Genomic DNA, 13,874 nt, shown 5'->3' with positions numbered 1-13,874 from the left:
CCAGTCCTCTGGCACCACACCAGAGCACCATGAGTGCTCGTACAGCCATGCCAGGGGTCCTGCAATGACCTCAGCCAATTCCCTCAGCACTCTGGGGTGGAGATCGTCCAGACCAGCTCATTTAAATACGTCCAGTCCCTCCAGAAGTTCCCTGGCTAGATCCTCACTGACCTTTGGCCTAGGTGCGCCTCCCCTGCGGCCTGAGGGGGGCCTGGGGGAGCGGGGGCTGATCTAGTCCCTGCTCAGGAAAATGGAGACAAAGAAGTTGTTAAATAGGTTAGCTTTGTCATCTGGTGTGATGACCAAATTTCCTGGTGTGTCTTCCAGGGGCCCCACATTACCCAGTACTTTCTTTTTGCCCCCTGTGTATTTCAAAAAGGGCTTCTTGTTGTCCTTGATCCGGGAAGCTAGCCCCAGTCCCATCTCCACCTTGGCCTTCCTGACTGCCCCCCTGCAGCCCCAAGCAACCACAGTATAGTCCTCCCTGGTGATGACCCCACCCTGCCATTGGGTAAACACCTCCCTTTTACCTAGGAGACATTCTCGGATGCTGTTGGCGAGCCATGGGGGCTTTTGCGCTCTCCTACTCCCTTTGATCCAAGTTGGGATTACCTCTCTTCGGGCTTGGAGGATCGTCTCCTTAAGGAGCGACCACTCTTCTTGGACACCTGGCTCCCCTCCCCTCCAGGACCTCAGTGCCTCCCAGACTATTCTCCTTAGCTCACTGAAGTTTGCCCTCCTGAAATCTAGGGCTGCTGCCTTGCTGCAGGCCTTTGCTACCTTGCGCTGGATGGTGAATTCCAGCAGGCGATGATCGCTGTCGCCCAGGTGGTCGAGCACCCGCAGCCCCCTCACCAGGTCGTTGCCCGTGGCCAGCACCAGGTCCAACAAGGCGTCTCCCCTGCTGGGGCTGTGCACCTCCTGGGTTAGATGGAGGTCCTACATTTGGGCTAGGAACCTACGTGAGCGGTCAGACCTGGCTGACTGCTCCTCCCAGCAGATGTCTGGAAAGTTCAGGTCACCCATGATGACCACATTCTTTGACCTAACTACCTCCGTGAGCTGACTTAAGAATTCCCAGTCTAGCTCTTCCCCTTGGTTGGGAGGTCTGTCGTAGACCCCTACCATTAAATCTCTTTCCCCTCAACTGCCTTGTATTCTAACCCAGAGCACTTCACTGTGCCCCTCCTCTGACTCTGTGCTATCTGAGAAACTTTCTTGTGAGAAAGTTTTTCCTAATATCTAACCTAAACTTCCCTTACTGCAACTTGAGACCGTTGCTCGTTCTTCTATCATCTGCCATCACTGAGAACAGTCTAGCTCCATCCTCTTTGGAACCACCCTTCAGGTAGTGGAAGGTTGCTATTAAATCTCCTCTCAATCTTCTCTTCTCCAGACTTAATAAGTCCAGTTCCCCCAGCCTCCTTTCATAAGTCATGTCCTCCAGCCCCCTCACCATTTTTGTTGCCCTCTGCTGAACTCTCTGATTTGTCCGTGTCCCTTCTGTTGTGTGGGGCCCAAAACTGAACACAGTACTCCAGATGTTGCCTCACTAGTGGTGAATACAGGGGAAGAATCACTTCTCTTGATCTGCTGGCAATGCTCCTTCTTATGCAGTCCGGTATGACATTAGTCTTGTTCACAACAAGGGCACACTGTTAGCTCATATTCAGCTAACTGTCCATTGTGATCCCCAGGTCCTTTCCTGCAGAGCTGCTACTTAGCCAGTCATCCCCCAGCCTGTACAGTGCATGAGATTGTTCCATCCTAAGTGCAAAAACATGCACTTGTCCTTGTTGAACCTCATGAGACTTCTTTTGGTCTGATCCTCCAATTTGTTGACGTCTCTCTGAATCCTAGCCCTACTCTTCAGCATATCTACTAGTCCCCGCAGCTTGGTGTCATCCATAAATTTGGTGGCAGTGCACTCCATCCCATCTTCCAGGTCATTGATGAAGATACTGAATAAAACTGGCCCCAGGACTGACCCCTGGGGGACTCCACTTGAAACTACCTTCCAACTAGACACTGAGCCATTGATTACTACCCCTCGAGCCCAATGATCCAGCCAGTTTTCTATCCACCATACAGACCATTCATTCAAACCATACTTCCTTAGCTTGCTTGCGAGAATGTTGCGGGGAATGGGTCAAAAGCCTGGCTAAGTCAAGGTATATCACGTCCCATGCTCTTCCTTCATCCACAGAGTGAGTCATCTTATCTAGAAGGCAATCAAGTTGGTCAGACATGACTTGCCCTTGGTGAATCCACGCTGACTGATCCGAACCATCTTCTTCTCCAAGTGTTCAGAAATGGATTTATTGAGGACCTGCTCCATGATTTTTCCAGGGACTGAGGTAATGCTGCATGATCTGTAGTTCCCCAAATCCTCCTTCTTTCTTTTCTTAAAGATAAGCGCTATATTTGTCCTTTTCCAGTTGCCTGGACCTCTCCCGATAAAGATAAAGGCCAGCAGCTCTGCAATCACATGGGACAACTCCCTCAGCACCTGAAGGTGCACTGCATCCGGCCCCATGAACTTATACACATCCAGCTTTTCTAAATAGTCCCTAACCTGTTCTTTCACCACTGTTGACTGCTCACCACCTCCAAAACCTGTACTACCAGGTGCAGCAGTCTGGGAGCTGACCTTGCCTGTTAAGACCAAGGTAAAAATGTATTGAGTATTTCAACCTTTTCCTCACCATCTATCACTAGATTGTCTCCCCCATTCAGTAAGGGAGCCACATTTTCCCATGTCTTCCTCTTTCTGCTGCCATACTTGTAGAAACCCTTCTTCTTACCCTTGACATCTCTTGCTAGCTGCAACTCCAACTGTCCTTTGGCATTCCTGATTTCATCCCTGCATGCCTGAGCAATACTTGTGTACTCCTTCCTAGTTGTTTGTCTGTGTTTTCACTTCCTGTAAGCTTCATTTGTAGTATCTGACAACTTTAATAATGGCTCTCCCAGCAGTTCCTGTAATCAACATGTCCTAGGCTGCTGGCTCCTTATCCCACTACAAACACATGAAAGTTAAGCCATGCTCTCATACAGTGAGACTGCTCAGAGCTCCTAGCTAAAAGCTATCACCAGCACCCCACCCTGAAATATTGCACTAGGAATCCCATGTTGGCTTGGCAGCTATGTAGATGGGGTTCTGTGCCTTTAAATGTTCAGCCAGCTCTCTCAAAGCACATTCATCTTTGGCAGGACTGACTTGGCCCCTACCTGCACTTTCCAGCACACCAGTGGAAACATGCAAGTCAGGCAAAGTTCTCTGCCACCAAAGTCAGTGCAAGGTGGCAGGCCCCCGAATCAGGTACACAGGGTGAGGGTATGTAGCCCAGCCCCAACCAGGCTGGGTGAAGGAAGGGCACACTCCAATCTGGTTGTGCTGGGGGAGGGTCATGGCCTAGCTCTGACACACCTCACAGGGTTTGGGATTTTGGCAGTGGGGAGGCATGGCAGTACTAACCCTACTGCCCTGCTGCCAAATCTCCCAACCCATGGGGAGAACCAGAGGCCAGATTCCAAGGCTCCGCAGGCTGCAGTTGGCCTGTGGGCCTTGGGTTAAGCATCGCTGTGTTAAAGGGCTCGCTGCTGCCTGTTTAGGACAGCACGCCCAGCTAGCATGTGCCTTTACCCATGCCAGCCACTGTACTCAGGTAGAGGAAAGCCTGCCCCCAGACTCACATAGGCCAGGAAAAGACAAGACTTACTGCAGGGGAGAGGCAGTATGCTCCCTCGAGCAGAACATGGCCCAGGACCCAGAATGAGGGTCTGTTTCAAGCTTGGCCACAGAGTAGCCTGGTGGTCTTAGGGAAACTGCCTTCTTCCATGTGTCTCAGTTTCCTCATAAGTAAGACATGGACAACTAAGCTGATCTCTTTTGTAATTCACTTGAGACCTCTGGCTAAAGAGGAATGAGTTACTCATGATTTCCATTATCCCCAGCAGGCAGCAGCAGGAGAGGCTGAGGTGGCAGTGGGGGGCAAGAAATTTGGTGAGTGGGGAAGAAGATTGTTCTGGGGACGGGACAAGAGACTTTCTGCAATCTGACCTGGGGCCCAAAAGCAGCCCTGTAGCCTTGCCCAACCCACAGACAGATAGCAGCTGCACAGCTAGAGTGCCTCAAGCTATGACAGGCAGGATGACTGTCAGGAGAAAGAAATGGGGAGGAGCAAAGGGGAAATCTGACACTGTATCCCTCCTAAGGAGCTGTCAACACCCCCCACATCCATCTCATTTAGGGCTCCTAATGCACTTCTCACCCTCCAAGCTGACGCAAGCACTGCATCCCCTCCCTCCCAGACTCTGACATGCATGCTGAGGGAAACAGCTGAGCTAGCTGCTGACCAGTTGGAGCAATGCTGCAGGCCAGATCTCCCTGCCAGAACCAGCCTACAGTAACTCCAAGCTATTGCAAGTTATTGCAGCTGTGACATAAGGCCATGCATGTGCCTGTTCTGCAGATCAAGGACATGGCACCCTGTGCTCAGCTGGCACAGGAAGGGCAATGTACACGATACACACAGCCAGGGGCATAAGCAGCTGCTCAGCCTCTACCTCATGAGCAACCTTTCCACTGCTTGGTTGCTGACCAAATTACAAGCGCAGAAGGAAGCAAATGGGATGAACAGCCAACGAGACTTCCCTCTCCTGCTTCCTTCCACAGCTTACTCTTCACCCAGGACAAGCATTCCCCTCTGCAGCTGGAGCTCATGGAAGCAAGAGGCCTCTTGGCAAGCAGCAGGGGAGAGGAATATTTAGTTAGGTTGTGTGACAAACCCCAGCTGTGCATTTTCAACCCTGCAGAAGCCTTTCCTACTCATGGGCTGGTCCCCCTGGCCCTCTACACGGAACATACCTGTGAAGATGGAGAGTACCACCATCAAACACTAAGGGTTGAGGCACAGGCAAATGAGGTAACGGGTGAAGTCAGGGATCAGGCATAGACTACTATCCAGAGGTCTGGTACAACCTGGAGACCTAGCTCTCCTGTCCTCCGTTGTATTATACAATACAATTAGACCATGTTAAGAGCACTTAAAACTTGTATGATCATACATTAAGACTCATTAACTAGCACTAAGTGTCCTTTGGGTGTTTTAAAGTTATGCCACTTCAGGCCAGGATTATCTTTAGGCTAGACTATCTATCTTGAGTTGAATTAACTTCTGGATGTTCATCTGAGACAAAACCACTAATCTGCAGTATGCCAGGAGGCCTAATTCCCAAGCATACTAGCTATCATTCAGGACTCTGTGGCCCTTGATTTACAGCTGGGAACAGCCAAGTAAACAAGTGAGTGGGGGCAGGGTGAGTGAAGATTGAGGGTAAAGGGGTAAAGGAGGTAGAGGAGCCAGGGGGTGGGGGGCATGGGGAAGGGGTGAGATGGGGTAGCATTGCCAGATGATGGACAGCAGTAATAGGGGTTGGATTCAGACATAGGGATTTAACACCAACTTTTTAAAATGTAGCTGGAATCCCTACCCAGAAACCTGGGAAAGTACATTTTAACTGGGGTTCTGAAGTGAACAAACTTCCCCACTTACAAACAACATTCAACCATAACAGGGTTCATTGCAAGGGAAAAGTGGGAACAGATACAAGCAGTCCTCGGACTTAAGACAATTGATTCCTGAAAACCATGTCTTTAGGCAAAACATCATAACTAAGAACTAATTTTCCCGTAGGAACAATGTTATAAATGGGGGATTAGTTCCTGAACCAAGGAACCCCATTTCTTGTGTGCATGTGTGCAGTGGCCACCACTGCCATCCACCACCCTGTGCTGCTGTGCACTGCTTTTACACAGCCAGCTGCAGATCTGGCTCCATGGGTTGCTGATGGGTGCTGGCCGGGTACGTCTGGCCGTCACCTCCCCCACCCCCCGCAACGTCTCACTGCCACCCCTGCCCCACATCCGGCCAAGCATCGGAAAGTCATAACCAACTTTGGAAAGTTGAAACAGGGTGTTAATTTATAAACATTGTTGTAAGTGCTGTTCAGCATAACTCTAACATCATAAAGTCAAGGACTGCCTATACAACCTTAAGGAAAAAGCTCTGTGGCAAGGTCTGTATCTATATTTCTACATTTGGAAGAAAGCAGGGCATGGTAGCAGTGGTTCTCAGCCTCGTTAGGCTCCAGACACCCCTTAAAAATGCTCTTAGCTTTTACTAATTTCTTGACTACAGAAAAATAATAGAGCAGTTCTTCTGTTGCAAAGAACTCAAGACCATGACAGGTGTTTCTGACACTATGGATTCCTAATTTAAATCTCTAGGTTAATTTTGTGAAAATGTGTAGGTGTTTGCACACCCAAAAGTACTAATACTGTGTGTCACACCAGGACACCCTTAAGAGAATCTCACAGCACCCCAGGGTACCTTGGCTGAGAAACACTGTCTTAGAGACTAAGTGAATCAGAAGCCATAAACTTTTGTAAGTAACAGACTTGCAGAATCCATTCATAGCATCTGATGAACTAAACTGTTGCTTAGAACTTATGCCTCTCTGAACGAGCTAGTTTCTGTGGTACTCTGCCCCACCTTCTGCCTGACTTCGCATTAACACAATTAACTACCTTTCTCCATTTTGTGTTTGTACAGCACCTAGTACATGACTGCAACTCACGGGTGCTAATGCACTGCAAATGGCACAACATGCTTTGAGGCCAGGAAATCAAATTGTCTTGCGTGGAGTCCCAATGAACAACCCAGCATCGTTGGTGAAGAAGAAATCATTTAGTAAAAAAGCAAATGGTCCAACAAAATGTAATGATGCAAATTTTATACTGAATAAATACAATAACATGCCGAATTTTGACAGACTTCAAAATAGCATCCTGCTCTTCTAAGTCTTTGCTTAGAAGCTTCCACAACAATGGCTCAAGGTCTTAGAAGACCACAGCTGGGTTAATACCACTTAACCCCTTGGCTCTTCCCAAATGAGGCCCTAAACATTGAGTTTTGCTAATGTGTTTCTGTTGGATACAGAAAAGTAAGAACACAAAACAATGCAAGCCTCCACTAGGGAGGATTTTATTGTAAATGAAAGTGGCTGAAAGCTAACCTCCCTTCAACCCCCCTGGGACATTCCATCTCCTCACTACAAGGGAAGCATTAAGCCACATTTAATACAAAATGGGTTGTGCTGGGATGACCCAAATGCACTGGGGAACACTCAATCCACACAGTTTTCTGTATCTGGATGCTCAGCTCTGGCTCAAGTACACCTGTTCTAGTATCACAGTCACACACAATGTTAAAGGACCTTTGCAGACCTTTTCCTGCTATCAGTAAAGAGAAGTTAGGAACGCCCAAAATAATGCCAGGAAATGGATCACTCAGGACGCACCCAGATTGGTAGTACTCAGGTTAGGAGGTGCATGCCGACGCCTACTAACCAAAGGCTAATAAATCCAACTCACAGCAAACACGGGTGGGGACTGGCTGAGACATGCCTGTAGGGCAGGAGAAACGGCGACTATGCTGTTTCTCTGCTGCAGGAGGAAATTCCCAAGACAAGTGTATTCATAGCTAGGGGCAGACAAACTCAGGGCTGACCCCTCCTTAATTGTAATCTACTTAGGAGAAGCCAGGACCCCAGCATCTATTCATTCTACCTGTACACAGTCAGTCTCCATGGCCCAAGCCCCACACCTCTTCCTTCTCTCTGCTCTCATTCCATGCTGACATCTCCACCCTGATGCCACAGGTGAAGTGGTCACCTGTTAAAGTGCTTGCAGACCCTGGGTCCAGCAGCTGAAACTGAGCTTGGTCGTCCACTGAGGATAACAATTAACATTATCACCCAAATCATGCTGCAGTCCCAACACTGCCAGGTGCCATTGGAAGCACACTCTTTTTCAAGGCTTAAGACTACATGTTTCTAGAATCCCCTCTGCACTGCCAATAAGCACAAAGCCATGGGCCTGGAACTCCAATAGAGACTGCTGCATCAGCCAGGGCAGAAACACAAGGCTTTGTCCTGTAGTGCCAAGCCCACAGGCCCAGAGTAGTTAGATGTCAGTGTGATTTTCTCCAACCATAGAGTGAAATCCTGAGAATGCTAGTGGTAATTTCACAGTCCTTGGGACAAGCCCCTGTCTGGCTTACCTCAGCACTGCAGCCCAGGTGGCCAGGCAGCAATTAAAACAAGCAACACCACATGTCTGGGAAACACTCCTGGTTGGCCTAGAGGCCATGTACTCAAAATGGGCCAGGGCCCAAGGCAGAGGAGGGGCAAATCCAGGCATTGGAAATGGAGTCAGATTCTCTCCCCACTGCCAGAAGACACCCAGTACTTCCCCTGACAGCCAGCATGCCCAGGGGAACAGCAGACATGTGCTCTGTAATGGAGGCAATCAGGGAAAGCCCAGACACACTCCCAATGGCCAGCTGAAGACTGGCCATGTTCCATGGGTCCGAAAGGCCCAGGCAAACACAGGAGCCTGGAAGACTGAAGGGGATGCAAGCCTGCCTGACCCAACCAATGAGCAGCTTGGCATGGATGTGAGCCTGCTAGCCGCTGCAGACTGAGGACCACATGAGAACCTGCAGGTCAGGTGGGGCTGAGAGAGAGGACAGTCGAGTGGGCCCTGCGGGCACCAGACATGTAGGAACCCCAGCAGGGAGCCCCATGGACCCCGCATGCCCCACTAGCATGGCTGTGAGCCCAGGGCACACTGATGAGGAACTGACAGAGTGTCAGATCCCACTTAAATGTTGTGTGGAGCACCACAAGGCTGTGGCATACCTGGGCCATTAGTCAGACGGGAAAGAACCTGTAGCAGGAAGCTGGCTTGCCAGGAAGACAATTAAGGCCAAAGTGGGGGAGAGCGAAGAGTGCATCGGGTACCCAATCCCACACACTCAGAGGTGAGCTGTTCTGAGGCAACATTGCCCTGCCCACCGCCCAGGCCAAGCTCTTTCGGTTAGGTTTCCTATTGGGATTTTTTGGGAGCAAAGGACAGGGGTGAGAATCCTGTAGCACCCCTTCTTGCTGGACCCCAGTGTGATTGTGCCAAAGCGCTGCCTGGATTCATTACAACACCTGGGTGGAAAGGAGTGGGGTGTAAAGGAGGAGGAGCCCCAAAGAAGACATGCCCCATGGCCCCTAAAGGAACCACTGAGCACCACCTCCCAAGGTATACCAGGGAAAAACAAAGTCATGGTGGGTGAGTAGGCTCAGGTGCAATGCAGACCAAGGCAGCAGGGCACACCCACAGTCCTCCAACAAGGGAGCAGGCACAGGATGGGCACCAGTAGAGCAGATCCAAGCAATGTGTGTCAGCTCTCTCCTACACCAAACTCCATCTGTGTGGTACCTTCTCTCCTGGGGCTCTACTGCAGTTGTAGGTAAGAGTGACCAAGGACAGAAATCAGAGTAGTGAGATTCTTCACTGGTCAATAGACCAAGACTAACTTGGGTCGAACTCAAAGGTGCAATCACAGAACAAGCTACTTTTGTCCCCTCAGGATTTCAGTGAAGGTGGCTCCAGTCTCAACCCAAAACTCCAACAGGCTTTATGTAAGGGGAGACATCCACACTCTCATGAGAAATTTTTCTCCTGCTTCATGCTTCTAAAACCTTCCCCCAAGCTAACATGGTCAATGGAGTGAAAGGTTTGTGCATCTCTTCCAATTCACCCATTAATGACTTTAAATGCCAATGGTCTTTCTGCTCTCATCAACTTGTGTAGCAGGCATTTGTATGTCACTTCAATGTCACTGAAAAGCCACTGCCCACCATTGCCTCTTAGTGTACACTGCAATCTGGAAATTAGGCAGTGTAGCCAATTTAGTATGGCCCGAGTACTTGATAAGATGCACACCTGAGAAAGAGAAAAAAAAAATCACAGCCAAGCAGTCTGAGATCTGGGGTAGAGGCACTTCTCAATATACATGGTCAATTAAAAGCTGGCACAACCCAGGGAATTGGCACTGCAACCTCAAAGGAGGCCCTCACCTTGAAAAGAACAGTGGATTCAAACCAGGAAAGACAGGATCATAAATTCCTTGTGACTAATCATGTTTCTGTGCACATATCACCCAGAGAACTGTGATATGAATACTCAGAGGGGAGGGATCAGAAACAACAAATGCTCAGCAAGCTCCTTGCCCTGTCTGCATTTGAACTAGGCAGGTTTGTTACCTGCACTTCCTCTAACCTTGCTCTCAGCACCTGCTCATTCTGCTTGTCATTTGGGTATCTCTAGAGCTTCTACAGTAAGATGCACCTTACTGCTGCCAGAGGGTATAGGATAGTGAAACCGGAGCAGGCAATGAGCAAGGACCTTACTGGTGCCTCCAAGGGCTGAAGCAACCGAGCACAGAGATGCCCATCTGGCAGCACCAAAGTTACATAACTGAATGTGTGGCTGAGGTTAGGGAGACTCATTTGACTGCTATCCTCAATCTTATATACTATAGGAGCTGAGTATCTCCTACCTCCACTACAACACTGGTTACACCATACCCGTGGCTATCAGGGAGGATGCTACCAGTCTTGACATTGTCTCTAAGGACACCCCTGGCTCAATCACATTATTAATACCCCTTCTGTAAAGAAGTGTCTTTACAAAGGGAACAGTTTCTCTCTTGTCCTTAGCAGAAGCTGATAAGCAAACATCATACATGCTGAGGCTAAATAATTAATTCAAGAAGGAAACACATTGGTTGGGCTAGCTGGAACAACCCACGTTGGACTGATCCAACCCATAGCCACAATTCAGAGCTGCTGGATAGAGTAGGGCAGGCAATGACTCTCCTGTGACTTGACAAATTCTCTCACCTCATGAAAGGATAAAAATGAGACCTTTTGAAATCTTCTACAAAAGAGCAATTGAGAAAGGCCCTTGCCCACCCCCCAGAGAGCCAACAGCCTGGCAGGAGTGAGGGGGCCACTCAACTAGGATGTAGGACACCCAGGTTCAAGTCAGTAATCCTTCTCTTTCAGGCCACACTTGAAACTCAGTCTGCTCCATTCCTGGCAGATGCCTTTACCGTTAGATTGTAGTCAACTCATAATTTTCACTCCTACAAAAGGATCAGTTTCAGCAGGTGAGATGGGGAGACTGAACTCACTCTCTAGACCAGGATTCCTGATATTCCCCTGGGGTGTGGGAGTCTACCCTGCTCTGTCATTCTCCCCACTCCAAGGTGAGTGCTCTCACCACTGGGACAGAATCTGTTTTTTTTCCTCAACCATTTATACAAAGTGGAACAGCTTCACAAGGAGACCCTGAGCAGGCCTGTCCCCAGAAAGTCAATGTAGAGCTGGTGAAAGAACAGAACAGCTAGAGAGGCTGGATATCTATAAGTCAGCAGGACCAGATAAACTCCATCTGAGAGTGCTGAGTGAACTAGCTGAAGTTATCGCAGGACTGCTGGCAACCTCTTTGAGAAGTCGCTGCTCTCAGGAGAGGTCCCAGAAAACTGGAAAAGGGCCAATGTTGTGCTCATCTGCAAGAAGGGGAGGAGAGAGGACCCAGGGAACTGCAGGCCAATCAGCCTGACCTCAATCCCCAGAAAAATCCTCAAAAAATTTCTCAAGGAGTCCATATACAACAAATTAGTAGAAAGCAAAATTCTGAATGATAGCCAGCATGGTTTTGTCATAAGTAAGTCATGTCTGACTAACCTTATCTCCTTCTGCGACAAGATTACTCACCACCTGGATAAGGGAGATGAAGTCAACATCGTTTACTTGGACTTTAGGAAGGCCTTTGACTTGGTGTCCCATAAGGCTCAAAAGGTAAAACCAGGGGACTATGGGCTCAACAATTCAGCAGTCAAATGGGTGGGAAACTGGCTGCAAGGTCGCACCCAGAGTACTAAGGACGGATCTGTGTTGACCTGGCAGAAGGTAGCCAGTGGGGTCCACCAGGGTCTGGCACTTCGACCAGTGCTTTTCAGTATCTTCACCAATGATCTGGATGCAGGGATGAAAAGCACACTGGCAAAGTTCGCCGATGACACTACGCTGTGGGGAAGTGCGGCCACACATCAGGGTAGGATGACTGTGAGGGAGCGGGGCCTAGGGGCGGCCGTGAACTCCCTAGCGCCCCCTACCGTCACGTTAGGGTGAATGTAGCACCCTCAGAATCTCGCCCGCCACGACTTTGATGACCAATAAGTTGTATGGGAGGCTGCCTTTGTTCCCCAGTTGACGGTACTGGTGTTCCTGTCCCTACTCCTAAATGGGGTATCTATATGTGCCCCGCCTTAAGGGCTACGCGTGCCTCCAAACCTCCCCTTCAGCATGCCCCAAGCCTTGCAGCTGTTCTGGGGGACGTTTGTATAGTCCCCCGCCCCTCGGGTGCCCTCGTTCTCTCTCTCGGGCACCCTGGGCTCCTCGCCCACCTGGCGCCCCCTTGGGCCGGGCTCCTATCTCCAGGCCGTTCCCTGCGCCCTGGGCCTGTCTCGTCGGCGTCCAGCTAATCGCTGGCACCCCCTGGGTCCAGCTCGCTACCGCCGCCTAATACCGGCACCTTTGGGCCGGCTCGCTACCGCTGCCCCGATGCCGGCGCCTTTGGGCCAGGTTCTGACCGGCGTCCGGCTAAGCGCTGGCACTCCCTGGGTCCAGCTTGCTACTGCCGCCTAATACCGGCGCCCTTGGGCCAGCTCGCTACTGCCGCCCTGATGCCAGCGCCCTTGGGCCGGGTTCTCGCCAGTGTCCGGCTAATTGCTGGCGCCCCCTGGGTCTGGCTCGCTATCGCCGCCCTAATCCCGGCGCCCTTGGGTCTGGCTCGCTATCGCCGCCCTGTTCTGCCCTGCTCTGGGGCCTTACCCTCTCTAGGGCTGACACCGCATGCCTCGCGCTCCGTCTCTGCCCCACTCTGGGGCCTTGCCCTCTCTAGGGCTGACACCACGCACCTCGCGCTCCATCTGCCCCACTGGGCAAAACACCGCCCTTATGGGCTGGGGTCTGCAACCCCGCACACCGCGCCTCTCTGGCGCAATACAGTGCCACTCCGGCACCGGCAATAGTGCCCCACCGGCACTGTGCCCCTACTGGGCACCGGGAACCCCCTAGCTGCTGGGGAGCCCCCGTGAGGTCTCCTCGCTCCCCTACAGCCTCACCCAGTCCTCCGGTGCAAACTGTAACATAAGCTCAAGCCATCTGGCTGTAACATAAACACAGAGGTTCCGTACTCCAAACCATAACTCCAAGCCACGCCAGGGCTCTCAGTCCTACCTCCCTTCAGGGCGATCTTGTTCCCCGCATCATCGCAGCTGGTTAGTGTGGTAAGGCTGCGACCACTTAACTCGGACCACTCAGCTCGAGCCACAGAGCTCCTGCTCCTGAGGCAGCCAGAAGGGAGCTGTGAGGCAGGCTCCGGCCTAAGCTGTTTATAAAGGCCTGGCCCTGCCCCCTTCTGGCCACGTGACCCGCCTGGTTGCCCTGGTAACCGGCACCTGAGCTGCCAGGGTGATTGGCAGCTCTGCCAATCACCCTCACAGTCACGGGGCACTTACGTGACTCCGTGACAATGACGATGCAAGTGGACCTAGACAGATTAGTTAGATGGGTGGACTAGAACAAGATGCTGTTCAACACTGAGAAGTGTAAAGTTATCCACCTGGGGAGGAAAATCTGCAACAGACTTACAGGCTTGGTAGTGTTACGCTAGCTAGCACCATGTCCAAAACAGGCCTGGGAGTCATAACAGACCATAAAATGAATATGAGTCACCAATGTGATGTTACAGTTAGCAGAGAAAACAAAAAGCTGGCTTTAATCAACCGATGCATCTCAAGCAACGCTAAGGAAGTTATTGTCCCACTGTACTTGGCACTGATGAGGTCAGGCCATAGCTGAAGTACTGCGCCCAGTTCTGGGTGCCAGAAGCTTGAGAGAGT

General features: G+C 50.6%; 1 protein-coding gene across 3 annotated transcripts in view; it reads right to left on the bottom strand.

Annotated features, from left to right (window-relative positions):
• Positions 1–13,874, bottom strand: part of MST1R (macrophage stimulating 1 receptor) — a 54,251-nt gene that overhangs the window by 29,538 nt on the left and 10,839 nt on the right. The window lies entirely within an intron of this gene.

The sequence above is a fragment of the Crocodylus siamensis genome, chromosome 11, assembly GCF_052110815.1.
Source record: "Crocodylus siamensis isolate JL-2025a chromosome 11, ASM5211081v1, whole genome shotgun sequence".
Lineage (NCBI taxonomy): Eukaryota > Metazoa > Chordata > Crocodylia > Crocodylidae > Crocodylus > Crocodylus siamensis.
The sequence above is the reverse complement of the archived record's forward strand: the minus strand, read 5'-3'. Positions and strand labels throughout refer to the sequence as shown.